This window comes from Pelobates fuscus, chromosome 1 (genome assembly GCF_036172605.1).
Source record: "Pelobates fuscus isolate aPelFus1 chromosome 1, aPelFus1.pri, whole genome shotgun sequence".
NCBI classification, from domain to species: domain Eukaryota; kingdom Metazoa; phylum Chordata; class Amphibia; order Anura; family Pelobatidae; genus Pelobates; species Pelobates fuscus.
In genome coordinates, this window is record NC_086317.1 from 413,752,381 (window position 1) to 413,765,081 (window position 12,701).

Consider the following 12,701-nt stretch of genomic DNA (forward strand, 5'->3'; position numbering starts at 1 on the left):
ACACTCTCGCTAGACGGCTGAGCTCGCGCTATCTAACAAGATATACACTTTACTAACAATCTTTAACACATATACAATCCCAACTAAACTATTGGCCAGTACCTTGATGGACTACCTAAAACTATCTACATCCGTTTTGGTTAGCCACACTGCCCAAGCACCACATATAGCGAACTAGAGGGCGGAATTTACAACAGAACCCTTTTAGTCTTTCTACTCTATCAATAGTCTAGTGGGTTCCAAATTTACACGCCTTCCCACTTAGCCAAGATAGGTTGAGATCTAGCAAACGATAATGTACATCAGAGTCTGCTTAGTCTCCCGGTCCCTCCGACCTAGCGAACGTAATATACACCCTAGAACGCTAGTCTAGACAAGACACCGGTGTCCGGCTAGGGCTATTTACACAGAACCCCGCCTGACTCCAAACCAAATCAAACGGTCTTACTAAAGAGCGTTCGATTGAGCGGTGCGCCTTCGCTCCTTCCCTCCGACAGAGGGGGCAGATTCCATACACAGATTTAAACCCCTTATGGGCCTACCGCACAATCGGTATACCCCTAGTGGGTCCGCCGTCTAAAACAGCGGTCGTCTTACCTCCTCGTTCCTGAACCTGAGTTCACACTCATCGACGGGGACACCCCAGCACTTCTTACGTAGAGGCCGATGATCTCCTGGACAACAGACCAGTGGCACCGAGACGAAGGGAGGTCCACGCAGAAGTTCAGGGGTGCAGCCGTAGAGAACGTGGGCAAAGATAGACCCTCTCACGCCTCTGCCTCTCAGCTACCGTTGAACGATGAGCTTCCCGGCCAATGCACCAAATGATACCGGAGAAACTGACGGAAGCCAAGCACAGAGAGATGGACACAGGTTTCTTCAGGAAGGAAGAGATTCTTTATTCGGTTCACCGATCGGGACTCAGAGGGACTAATGTCACCAAAATACAGCAAGTTCTGAGCCCCGGACAATAGTGCAGGCTCCTTATATAGGCATATAACTCCTCCCATATTAAGCTCCACCCGCACATTCTCTTGACCAATCAATACAAATAAGAATTAACTTCCTGCTTGACCGCATGGCCTGTCCAGCACAATGGAGGAGGGGAATACTACATCCTGTATTCTCGCACATGCTCCGTACACTACTGATCGTATCTTGCCTCGTGCAACCAACTGATCGATACGTCAGCATATGCACGTACACATGCCACGTGGTAATCTCGGCCTACTAAATTTATTTTTACCGAGATTCCACCACAACACTGGGTCCAATAGTTCTTAACTGTGGGGTCTTTTACTTGTATTCATATAATTATTGTGATTAATATAGTTATTATTATAGTTATTACATTTTAATTGTCATATTTTCTTTTTTTTTTTTTTTCATTCTTTATTTTGTAAAATTTTGTTGTAGGGGGGAGGGGTACAAAAGAGAAGTGGGGGGTCAACGTTTGTCATCCAACTTTCATCACATATACATGAGCTAGTGATTCATCTCGTAACAGGCATTAAACATCGGCCTAAAGGTGTACATAGCAGGTCGCATGGCAGCATTGGGCAATTCAATAAAGTATACATTTTGCTGTAATCTACGGGTGCGTACAGTGTGCATTATAGGTCGTACGAAATGCATTTCTTGCTGTGTGTAGCATTCCCGTAGTACAGGTAGCCTACTGGGTGGGGTAGGTGTTAGGAAGCCGCCTCTTGTCGCGGTTTCAGCGGTTTCTATATTTGTTTGCATTGTATTGGTCAGGTGTAGTCTTGGCAAGCCGAACACTGTGTTCGGAAGTAGGTGGGGGGGATTTGCGGGCAGCAGGGAGGCACGGTCTTGGGGTCCCTGTTAGATAGGTCTGTTCGAGGTCTATGGGGTGGGGGGGAGTGGGGGGCCGTTTTCAAGTAGTAGGTGCATTTAGTGGTCGAGGGGTATGTCAGGTAGTTTTGTCCTGTGTGTGCGTTACCCCGGGGTCGTGTCCTTGATAGTCGCTTCCTTGGGATGTCTCTGGGTTTTGGCCGAGTGTTACCTATTTGTTTGGAGTCTGTCCAGTCCAGTTTGGTGCTCTGGCTAGTATCGGGGGCGTCTCAGTCGGGCTGGCACTGTTCCGGGTTGTGAGGGTTGGGTGGTGTCTGAAATTGTAGGATAGTGGTCCTGGGTATTGGGCGTTTGGGTAGTCTGGTTGAGGTGGTCCGTCTCACAATCAACATTTGTAGGCCCTGGGGGGTCTTTCGTGAGTGTTGTGTCGTGTAGTTGGTCTCTCCAGTGAGCGGGGGGGGGTTTCTATCTGAGTGGGTCAGCATGGTGGCGGTGGGTCCTTCGTTGTGGGGTGTGCTGTGGAGGAGGTGGGGTTGCAGGTTAGTGGGGTAAGGGTATTGCAGGTGTGGAGGAGAGTAGGTGTAGGCATAGAGGGGGGGAGGGTGCAGAGGATCCACAGGGGGGAGCGGTGTCCGGTCCCGGGCCCCCAGTCCAGCCCCCCCCCGCCCCCGGGACGCGGGGCAGCTCCGGCTCTTCGTGATCGTCTTGGTTTGGTTGGGCGGACGGCCCGGCTCCCGCACCGTCGCCAGCTGGGTCCGCCAGGGCGTCAGCATCTTCCTCTATTGTCAGGTGTTGTGCTGCCCCCGCGTTTGTTGCAGTGGAGGCGAGCCATTGGAGCCAGTGGTACCACGCTTCGTGGTAGCGTTGTATGCGTCCCGTTGCGGAGTGGATTAGCTCTTCTATGCGCCTGATGTCCTCCACTCTGGTCATCCACTCTCTGATTGTCGGCGCCGTGCGTTGTTTCCAGTGTCCCGGGATGAGACTACGGGCTGCGTTCAGTAAGTGTGGGATCGCCGTCTTTTTAAAGCTGTTGATGGGGATCGTCGTTAGTTGGAGTAGGTATGTTTCGGGCGTAGGTTGCAGGTCTGCATCTGTTATGGTTGTGAGTATTTTGTGGACCTCCGTCCAGAAGGGCTGGATGAGGGGGCAGGACCACCATATATGGAAGAGGGACCCGAGTTCTCTCCCGCATCTCCAGCATTCCGGTTCGTTTGTGGCTTTCATCGTGGTTAGCTTTTCAGGCGTCCTGTACCAGTGCGAGAGCATCTTATATCCTGTTTCTTGGAATTTGGTGGAGATGGAGGCTTTGTGTGTGAGTGTGAACACCGTTGACCATTGTTCCGCTGAGAGCGTGTGTCCTAGATCCCTTTCCCAGTACTTGGTGAAGTAAGGGGGGGGTGCGTTGGTGGGGGTGTTGGTTTGCATGCGGTATAGGATCGAGATTACGTGTGGGGGGAGGGAGGATTTGCACAGATGGTCTCAAACACGGAGGGCGTTCGTGATGCCGAATCTAGAGTCGGTATGCTTCTCAGGAACCTCGTGAGTTGGTGGTATCTGAAGCGTAATAGCGTGGTGTGTGGAGTATTCGGGACCAGGGTGTCCAGGGGCGTTATCGTGCCTTGGTGGTATACATCTTTCAGTCTGCAGGGGGTCGGTAGGCCCAGGGCAGGCATGTAGAGGGGGTCCAATGCTGGGGTAAATTTCGGGTTGTGTGATATGGGGCACAGTGGTGACAGTTCCTGGGCTAAGTCCGTCCGGTGCGCCAGTCTCCTCCAGACTGCCATTGTGGCTTTTATTGTTGGGTGTTTTCTTGGTAGCTCTCCAGCCATGGTTTTCGGCAGCCAAGGGAGCAGTGTTAGGGGTATTTGTGAGAAGCTGGCCTCTATGGATATCCATAGTTTGTCTTTCGGGCCATGTGTCCATTCGATCAATCGTTGGAGGTGTACAGCATGTCTGTATTTCGTCATGTCGGGTAATCCCAGTCCACCTTGTAGTTTGGGTTTGGTGAGGGTGGCGAAGTTTAGTCTCGCTTTTTTGCGGGCCCAGACGTATTCCGTCAGGGTTTTACGGGTTTGTGACAGGAAGGTTTTGGGGATCTGAATTGGTAGGGTTTGTAGGAGGTACAGGAGTCGCGGGAGTATATTCATTTTGAGGACACTGATCCTCCCTAGCCACGTAATGTGCGGGAGCTGCCAGGAGTCAAGGTCCTTCTGTATCCGCTCGAGGAGGGGCGGGAAGTTGATACGGTAGATGTTCGATAGGTCTGCCGACAGCCATATCCCTAGGTATTTGATCATTTCTTTGCACCAGTGGAAGGGGAACTCTGTTTGCAGCACGGTTGCCAGTGCTGGGGGGCAGTTAACGTTGAGAATTTCGGATTTTGTGTAATTTATTTTTAGGTTGGATAGGGTGCCATATATGTCAAATTGGTGCGTGAGCTCCCTGAGGGAGGTTGTCGGGTTGGCGATTGTGAACAGGAGGTCGTCCGCGTAGGCGGAGACTTTGCTGGCTCCCCAGCTGCCCCCAATTCCTGTTATGTGGGGTTGGGCTCGTATTGCATTGAGGAACGGTTCCAGGGTTATGACAAAAAGTAGGGGCGATAGGGGGCACCCCTGTCTGGTGCCGTTCCTGATCTCAAATGGGTCAGAGAGAATCCCGTTGACTTGGACTCGGGCCGTCGGATAGGCGTACAGGGCCAGGATTCGTGCCATCATATGGGGTCCCATTCCCAGGCGTTCTAGCGTGTATCTTAGGAAGGACCAATCGACCCTGTCGAACGCCTTCTCCGCGTCGGTCGAGACCAGCAGGGCGGGGGAGGTTCCTCTCCGGGCCGCATGGAGAAGGTTGAGTGCCTTGGTTGTGTTGTCCCTGGCCTCCCGGCCCTCCACAAAGCCCACCTGATCAGGGTGGATGAGATTCGGCAGTAGGGGCTGCAGGCGCAGGGACAGTATTTTGGCAAACAGTTTGAGATCGGCGTTCAACAGGGAGATCGGTCTGTAGTTGGCGCATGAGGAGGGGTCTTTTCCTTCTTTTGGGAGTACCACGACGTGTGCTAGGAGCATGTTGGGGTCCAGCGAGCCTCCGCATTGTGTTGCGTTAAAGAGTGCAAGTAGGTGCGGGGCGAGTCTATCTGCAAACATTTTGTAGTATTTCGCCGTGTATCCGTCTGGTCCGGGGCTCTTTCCCTGTTTGGCCAGTTTAATGGCCCTATGTATCTCCGCTTCCGTTATATCTTCTTCGAGTGCAGATATGTCCTGGGGTGTCAGTGTGGTAGTGATATTCTGTTCAATGTATGACTTTTGCCGTGTTCTGAATGCCTCCTCTCCTTCTTGTGCACGTACAGTGTTCGAGGGTAGACAGTATAACGAGGCGTAATATTGCCGGAAGCCCTCTGCTATGGCCTTCGGGGTCTGTAGCGTGGTTCCTGCCATGGATATCTTTGGGACGTAGCTCTTCTGCCTCCGGGCCCTCAATGCCCTAGCAAGCAATTTGCCGCTTTTGTTTCCATATTCATAGAATGTCTTTTTCGTGAGCTGGAATTGGAATTGTATTTTTGACGTTAGACAGGAGTTGAGTTTCGCTCTGATCTCTAGGAGTTGTTTATAAGTTTCGTCTCGGAGGTCATGTTTGTGGAGCGTTTCGAGTTGCGCCAGTTGGGTGGAGAGGTGCGCAATTTATTTTGTGCGCTGTTTTTTCAGGCGGGTGCCGTGTTTAATGAGTATCCCTCGAATAACGCATTTATGCGCTTCCCAGATGGCCGTTGGTGTGCTGTCTGTTGTCTTGTTGGTGAGGAAGAAGTGGTCCAGGGTGTTTTTAATTTCCGTTTGTATCAGCGGGTCTTCTAAGAGTGATTCGTTGAGTTTCCATGTCCATTGTGGTCGGAAGGGTCTTGGGTTTTCTATGGTGAGTATCACAGGCGCGTGATCCGACCAGGTCATGGGGGCGATACGGGCTGAACGCAGTATGTCTAAGGCTCTGTGCTGGGTTAGGAAGTAATCTATCCTCGAGTAGGATTTGTGTGGTGGTGAGTAGTAAGTGTAATCCTTCTCTGCGTGGTTTAGGATGCGCCAGCAGTCTACGAGTTGGTGGTTCGTAAGGAGGGTCTTCAGTCCTCTGGTGACGTGTTCCGGGATTGTGGAGCTTCCTTTAGATGTGTCCATTCTGGGGTCCAAGGGGGCGTTGAGGTCTCCTCCTATTATAACTGTTCCCGCGCTGAACGCGTCCAGGTTTCGCAGAGCCGAGGCTAGAAATGGTTTTTGGCCTTTGTTTGGGAGGTAGAGGTTCGCGAGTGTGACTTTGGTGTCCCCTATATACCCTCTGAGAAAGAGGTATCTTCCTTCCCGGTCCCTCTCCTCCGCTTCCAAGCGGAACTGGGTGTCCGCCGAGAACAGTATGGCCACTCCTTTGGATTTGGTGGAGGGGTTATGCGCGTAGTAGCCAGTTGGGAAGTATTTATCTGAGAATTTGGGGGCCTGTGTTGCTAGGAAGTGTGTTTCCTGAAAGAAAGCTATTGATATCTTGAGTGCTCTGATTTCTCTCAGTGCTCTTGCTCGTTTTTGTGGAGAGTTCAATCCCTTCGCGTTGATTGTGTAGAGCTTAATGCCCTCTCCCGCATGCCCGGAGGCGCAGGGGGCGGGGGGCCCATCACACGGAGACAGCTCCGGTACGGAATTAGTGGGTGAGGGGGTGGGGTGTTGGAGGCGAGAGGAGGGAGGGTGGTGGTACCCAGAAAGAGAAGAGGTGGGGGTTGGGGGGAGGTTAGGTAGGTTTGGAAAGGTAGTCGGTGTAGCGTAGTGTATGTCGGTGTTGTTGAGTCGCGTAGGCGACTGGTATTAGGGGTAATGTGCCACTGGTAGGTGGGTGTCCGAGGACAGTGTCCGTCGTAGCCACCTCACAGTCTGTTGGCAGTGAACCCGTGGGGCAGGTGGCGTCGATAGTTCGGTGGGTCACCTACTGTAAGTTGTTGTCCGGTGATGTATCACTATCCGCGTCCATCTCCTGCTGCCCAGTAGCTGTGGTATCTGGCACCCAGAGGGGTCAGGGCCGTTCTAGCGGTCCAGTGTGCGGTGAGGTGAGTGGCCATATTGGTAGCCATTTGGTGCGTGCCTTGCAGCGTTCAGTATGTAAGTGCGTTAAGAGCGTGCGTATGAATAGCATTTGTGAGAACATCATGAGAACAATATGGGGAGAACATGAGAGCAACGTAAAAACAACATATTTAACATGGTTACATAGGTTATGTCCCCATTGTCAGGGAGAATAGCAGTACCATTTATGAACATTTAGAAACAGTAACATTCTGACCATGCCCGCGCCTCACGGGGGGCCCACCCCGAGATTGCTCGAGGTGTGCGCCCCGCGGTGCGCTTTTACCTTACACATATTTAACATGGTTACATAGGTTATGTCCCCATTGTCAGGGAGAATAGCAGTACCATTTATGAACATTTAGAAACAGTAACATTCTGACCATGCCCGCGCCTCACGGGGGGCCCACCCCGAGATTGCTCGAGGTGTGCGCCCCGCGGTGCGCTTTTACCTTACACGTTGTTGTATTGAGCAGGGTAGGGGGAGTACAGAGAACTAAGAGAGAGGGGGGGGGGGGAAGGCAGGAGGAAAAGTGGGAGGAGGGGGTAGTTCAATTTGGAGGAGAGATGTAGGAGAGGGGTAGCGAAGTCAGCAAAGAGACATTTATCAGTAAGCAATACATTTGTTAGAGCCAGCAAGTGGAGGTGCTACCAGCTCCCTCTGCGGGCCATTCAAACAACTCCCGAGAGTGAGACAAAGCGTGAAGTTTAGGTCCCTCACCCTCTGTTTCGAGTAGATAAAAAATAGCGTTTGATCTGTGGTATATAGTAGTAGGTGAGTGGTAATTCCCCACCCTCTAGTGTGTGCGTGGTGTCTGTGGTGAATTCGTGTGTGTGGGCCTCAGGGGGGTGTATATTGCGGGTATGTTCTGGGTGTGTGTGTCCAGATTGGTTAGGTGGTGTGGGTGTCTATGGTTATTTGGGTCCGTGTATGAGTTCTCTTTCTAGTGCATTGAGTGTATGTGTGTGTGTGTAGGGTGGTGTACAGGTGTATGAGTGGTGTGAACCTCAACGTAATACTTGCTCTTTCGAGTCAGTCTTCGGCATACAAGTCCTTTACAAGCAGTCCAGTGTAATACCGAGGTGCCAGTTCAAGGTATCGTGTCAGCGGGTGTTCCATGTGCAGGGATTGGGGTGTGACAGGTGAGACTCTATGTCTCGTGCTGTATGATAGCAGGGGCTTGCGTGGCTTCAGTCCGGTAGTGGCGTTCTGGTGGGTTCTGCTGGGTTGTCCCCGTTGAGGTAGCGTTGGTCCTGAGCGGTTTGTGGGCTCCGGGGTTGTGAGGGTCGACTCCTTGAGTTGGTGGGGCCAGGTAGTTTCTGGGTGGTGATAGGTCTATGGGCCGGTGAGGTGTGGGCGTAGTTCCAAAGTGAGGGCAGCTGTAGTGCCATGGGGATGTCCGCTTCTGACGATTTGCCTTTAGGATGGTTGTCAGTTTATCTTATCTCTGGTTGTTAGGGAGGTAAGAGGGGGGGTCAATAAAGAGGCAAGATAATCGGGCATTTGTCTTCGGGGTCATCCCACCCCTCCCCGTGTGGATATGGGTAGTAGAGCTCTTTGGATTCATGCTGGCATCACTGGGTAGGTGGCGGTGGCGGGGGGGGGGGGGGGGGGCAAATTCTCCATCTCCTTATTCTTCGGGGTCGATTAGTCGGTGATGAGTGTGTAGGGCATCTCTGTCGGGTCCCTGGTGGGTGCGGCGTGTTGGCCGCCCTGCGAGGCGTTCATTAAGCGGGCATGTAGTCCAGTCTGGGATAGGAGTGTGGGGGAGGCCTAGGGCTTCCTGGAAGGCCAAGACATCCTGCGGCGTTCTTATTACGGCTTCCGTGGTGCCCTGTCTAGCTGAAAGGGCAAAAGGGAACTGCCACCTGTATCTTATCTGGGCATCTTGCATAGCAGCGGTGAGGGGCCGCAGGGCTCTCCGGGCCTGCAGGGTGAGGTGGGAGAGGTCATTGTAGATCTCTATTGCCTGCCCCTCAATCCTCCATGTTCTCTCCGTGCGGGCTTTTCGTATAATTTCTTCCTTTAATTGGAAGTCCTGTATGTGGCAAATTAGATCCCTGGGGGGTGCGCCTGGGGGGGGTTTGGGTCTCAGTGCCCTATGTGCTCTATCCATGTGGATGCGGGCGTCCCTTGGCCTGCCCAATATGCGGTTGAAAATCGGGGTCAGTGTGGCCCTAGCGTCTTCTGGTGCATCAGATTCTCTGCAGCCCCTCACCCTGATATTATGCCTGCGGCTGCGGTTGTCAAGATCCTCTATGTGGAGGCGCAGGTCTTGTATGTGTCTGGTGTGGGCCTCTGTGGCTTGTATTGCAGGGCAGTGTGGGTTGGGGCCTTGTGTTTCTAGGGCCTGTACCCTTGTCTCTAGTGCTGTGAGTGAGGTGCCCAGGGCCGAGATCTCTGTGCGCAGGGTGGTCTTTACCTCTTCTAGCAGTGCCTGGAAATCCTCTTTTTTTGGCAGGGAGGCAAATAGTGCGTACCAGTCTGGAGTCTGTGGGGCCGGTCGGCCATTTTCCGTGCTCGGGAGTTCCCCTGACAGCGTGGAGCTCGGAGAGGAGGGCGCCATGTTGGAAGCTTCCTCCTGGGAAAGAAAGTCTCCCGGCGTGTTCAGGTAGCTGCGGATGGATGGGTGCGAGCTGTTCCCCTGTGTTCTTGGCGTGGAGGGGGTCATTTGGGCTCTTTTAGTGCGTCCCATGGGTGCCGGATTGTGCTTATTTGCCGTGCGTGGTTGCAGCTTGGAGCGGAGCTCGGGGATTAGGCGGCCATTCCTGTTCGGCGCCAAGCCACGCCCCTCTAATTGTCATATTTTCATATTTATAATTATATAAATATATTTAGTTACTTCATTTTAACTTAATTTAATTTCTTTGCTTCATGTGCTTTAGCTATATATGCTTTATTGTATGTATATCTTTTTATAATTTCTTTCCCCTCTGACCTTCCTGGCCCCAAGATTTTTAATTGGGGCTCAGGGATATCTTTGAGAAATCTTTATCCCCTGCACAGGGCTATCGTGCTTATTTTCTGCCTTCGTTCATCTGTCTGGCCGCCTCTCTACCCCCAACTGCCTGAAATCTGAGTTGGGGTTTAGTTATAGTGGCGGCCGGACCATTCTTGCGTTTTCCTACTACAATAGCTATTTTCCCACTGTTGTGAGTATTTTCATTCCCTTACCCCTTTTATTTTTTATTACTTGAGGGTTACTCAACCCTTTCCTTTAGGTATTATTTTACTTTATTCATTCTATTAGGCTTGTCTGTATATTTATGATGCAGTCTGACAGGATCTTTCTGTGCCTTCTGGGTCTACAGAAAACATGCAGATTAATTTAGAAGCCTCTCCAGGTATCTCTGGAGATGAGGCTGATTTTTTTTGTCTGATTCACTTTCACAGACATTTGCCCAGGCCCTGGCACAGGCATAGAAATTGGTTAAGCAGACTACTCAGGTGGCAGTAGCTGTATTCACACCTGCTCCACCTCAACCTTGCCGCAAGGCCTCATATAAGGATAAAAACACTCCTCCAAAACAATAGAGATGGACAGTACCATACCTGTCATGGATGGCGCAATTAATTTACCACTGCGCAAAAGAGCCACTAGCCGGGCAAAATCGGCTAGACTTTGGAAAAGGACAAAAGCCCAACTGGACACTGAGTCTGAGCTCAGTGATATTGAGGAGGAGTTCCCTGAATCCTAAAGAGACGATTCAGAGGATCTTTCTGATCCTGATTATGGTGGGATACACTTCCCATTAAACCTACCAAGATTGCGGACTTAGGGGACACCGATAGGACCCACAAGGTGAACCCCTATTTGAACTTGGCGACCTACATCACCTAGTGGTCTCCCTCAGACCATGTAGTCAAGTATATTGCATCAAGAATATGCAAGCCTTTTAAAAAAGGGGTCGTGATATAAATTGCGGGGTGAATGCCCACGCCCCAAAGTCCCTGATGACGCGTGAAAAACTCTATCAATTGATCCTAAGATCAGTCAATTCCTGAGTAAGACAGGATGGAAGCCTACTAATGGTTTAGATTTTTTATTGCAAAACTGTCAGGATAAAATCCTAGACATCTTGGGCCCAGCAGCCAAGATCTTTGAAGCAGTAGAGGATGATCTAGAATTAGATCGCTGGTTGGATTCAAAGAGTGGGTTTTTAAGTTGGCAATGCCAACACTGCGGTTGCCACAGAACGCCGCAAATCGATCTTGCTCAAGATTGAGCCCAAACTTGTAAATATGGCTCTGAACGAGCCGGGCACACAGGAAAAAGGTTTTCTTTTTGGGGACAACTTTGTAAAAGAATTGGGCTCCTTTGTCAACACATTGACTGCTCTAGATAAAGCGCAATCCAAGATGCACAAGGTATTTAGCCCTAGAGTTTTTGCTGGGGCCAGAAAAGTCAGGAGCTGTCTGTCTGGCTGAGTTAGCAGAAGTTCTTTTAAACAGAACCAAGGCTTTTATACTGGCCAAGCCAATTTCTTTGAACAATGCACTACACTAACCTTCTTACCACAACGTGGTCGACCCTGGGTTGCTCGTGGCCCAAGCGGTGCTCCTTCAGGACTAAGACCTTATTGTAAGTCTTCACAATCTCCATTCTTCCCTACTAGTAGTGGGGGGGGGGGGGGGAGGCAGGCTCACACATTTTTACCGTGTATGGTCCCTCATTTCATCAGGTGCTTGGGTTCTTCACACTGTGAAAGGTATAGACTTCCTTTCTGTACCTGTTCAATGCTCCCTATTGAGGGAATTTTTTTTCCCCATCAGGCCAAAGACCTTGTCTCCGTGTAAATAAAAACTAATGCGCAAACAAGCATACCCTGGGTTAGGTGAGCAACCTTTTCTTGGTTCACAAAAAAGGCAGAGGTGCCCATCCAGTGATAAATTTGACATGACTCAACAGTTATGAAGCATATCAGCACTTCCAAGATGGATAGAATACATTGCTTAAGGGGTCTTCTCCAGCCAGCGGATTGGATGGTCAAATTGGATCTGCAATATGCATATCTCACAGTGCTCATCGCAGTCCAACATCAAGATTTCCTGCAGTTCGCAGGGCAGGAAATTAACTTGTAGTCGCCCTGCTACGAAGTCGGGGAGTAAGTCTTATAATATATTTAGATGGCATTCTCATTCTGGCTCATTCAACTAATCCGGACCAACTTTGCATGGACTTTGACTCTGTTACAGAACCTAGACTTCCTGATTAATTGGGAAAAATCCATTATTGTTCCCAGGCAACAAATCAACTTTCTGGGTCTTATTGTAGATTCTACCCTTCAAACCCTTTACCTTCCAGTGGCAAAACTAGCCAATATCAAGAAGGAGATCAGGTGAACACTAGCAACCTGTCAACTCTCTCTCAAACAACTGTCGAGAATGATAGGCCTTCTAGCGGAATCTATGCAGGCCATTTTTTCAGGTCCTCTTCATTATTGTGCCCTACAACGATTGTGCCCTACAACGATTACAAGCTTCATCTCAAGGGTGGCGCATCATACACGGATATGGTAATTCTGGACTCAGAAGCGAAGGATGAACTCCAATGGTGGCCTCTTCACATGGAAGCTTGGGATGAACGTGCCATATTCTGCACAGCTCCAAATTTGATCATTTAATCCGACATGGTTGAGGCGTTCGATGTGGAAATATTTACACCAGGGGCAGGTGGTCAGATCTGGAATCGACACTCCACATCAATTGTTTGGAACTTCTGGCCGATTCCTTTACAGTCTGAAGTTTCTCCCCAACTCAAGCCCAATGCGCTATCCTTCTGAAGATAGACAACATGTACA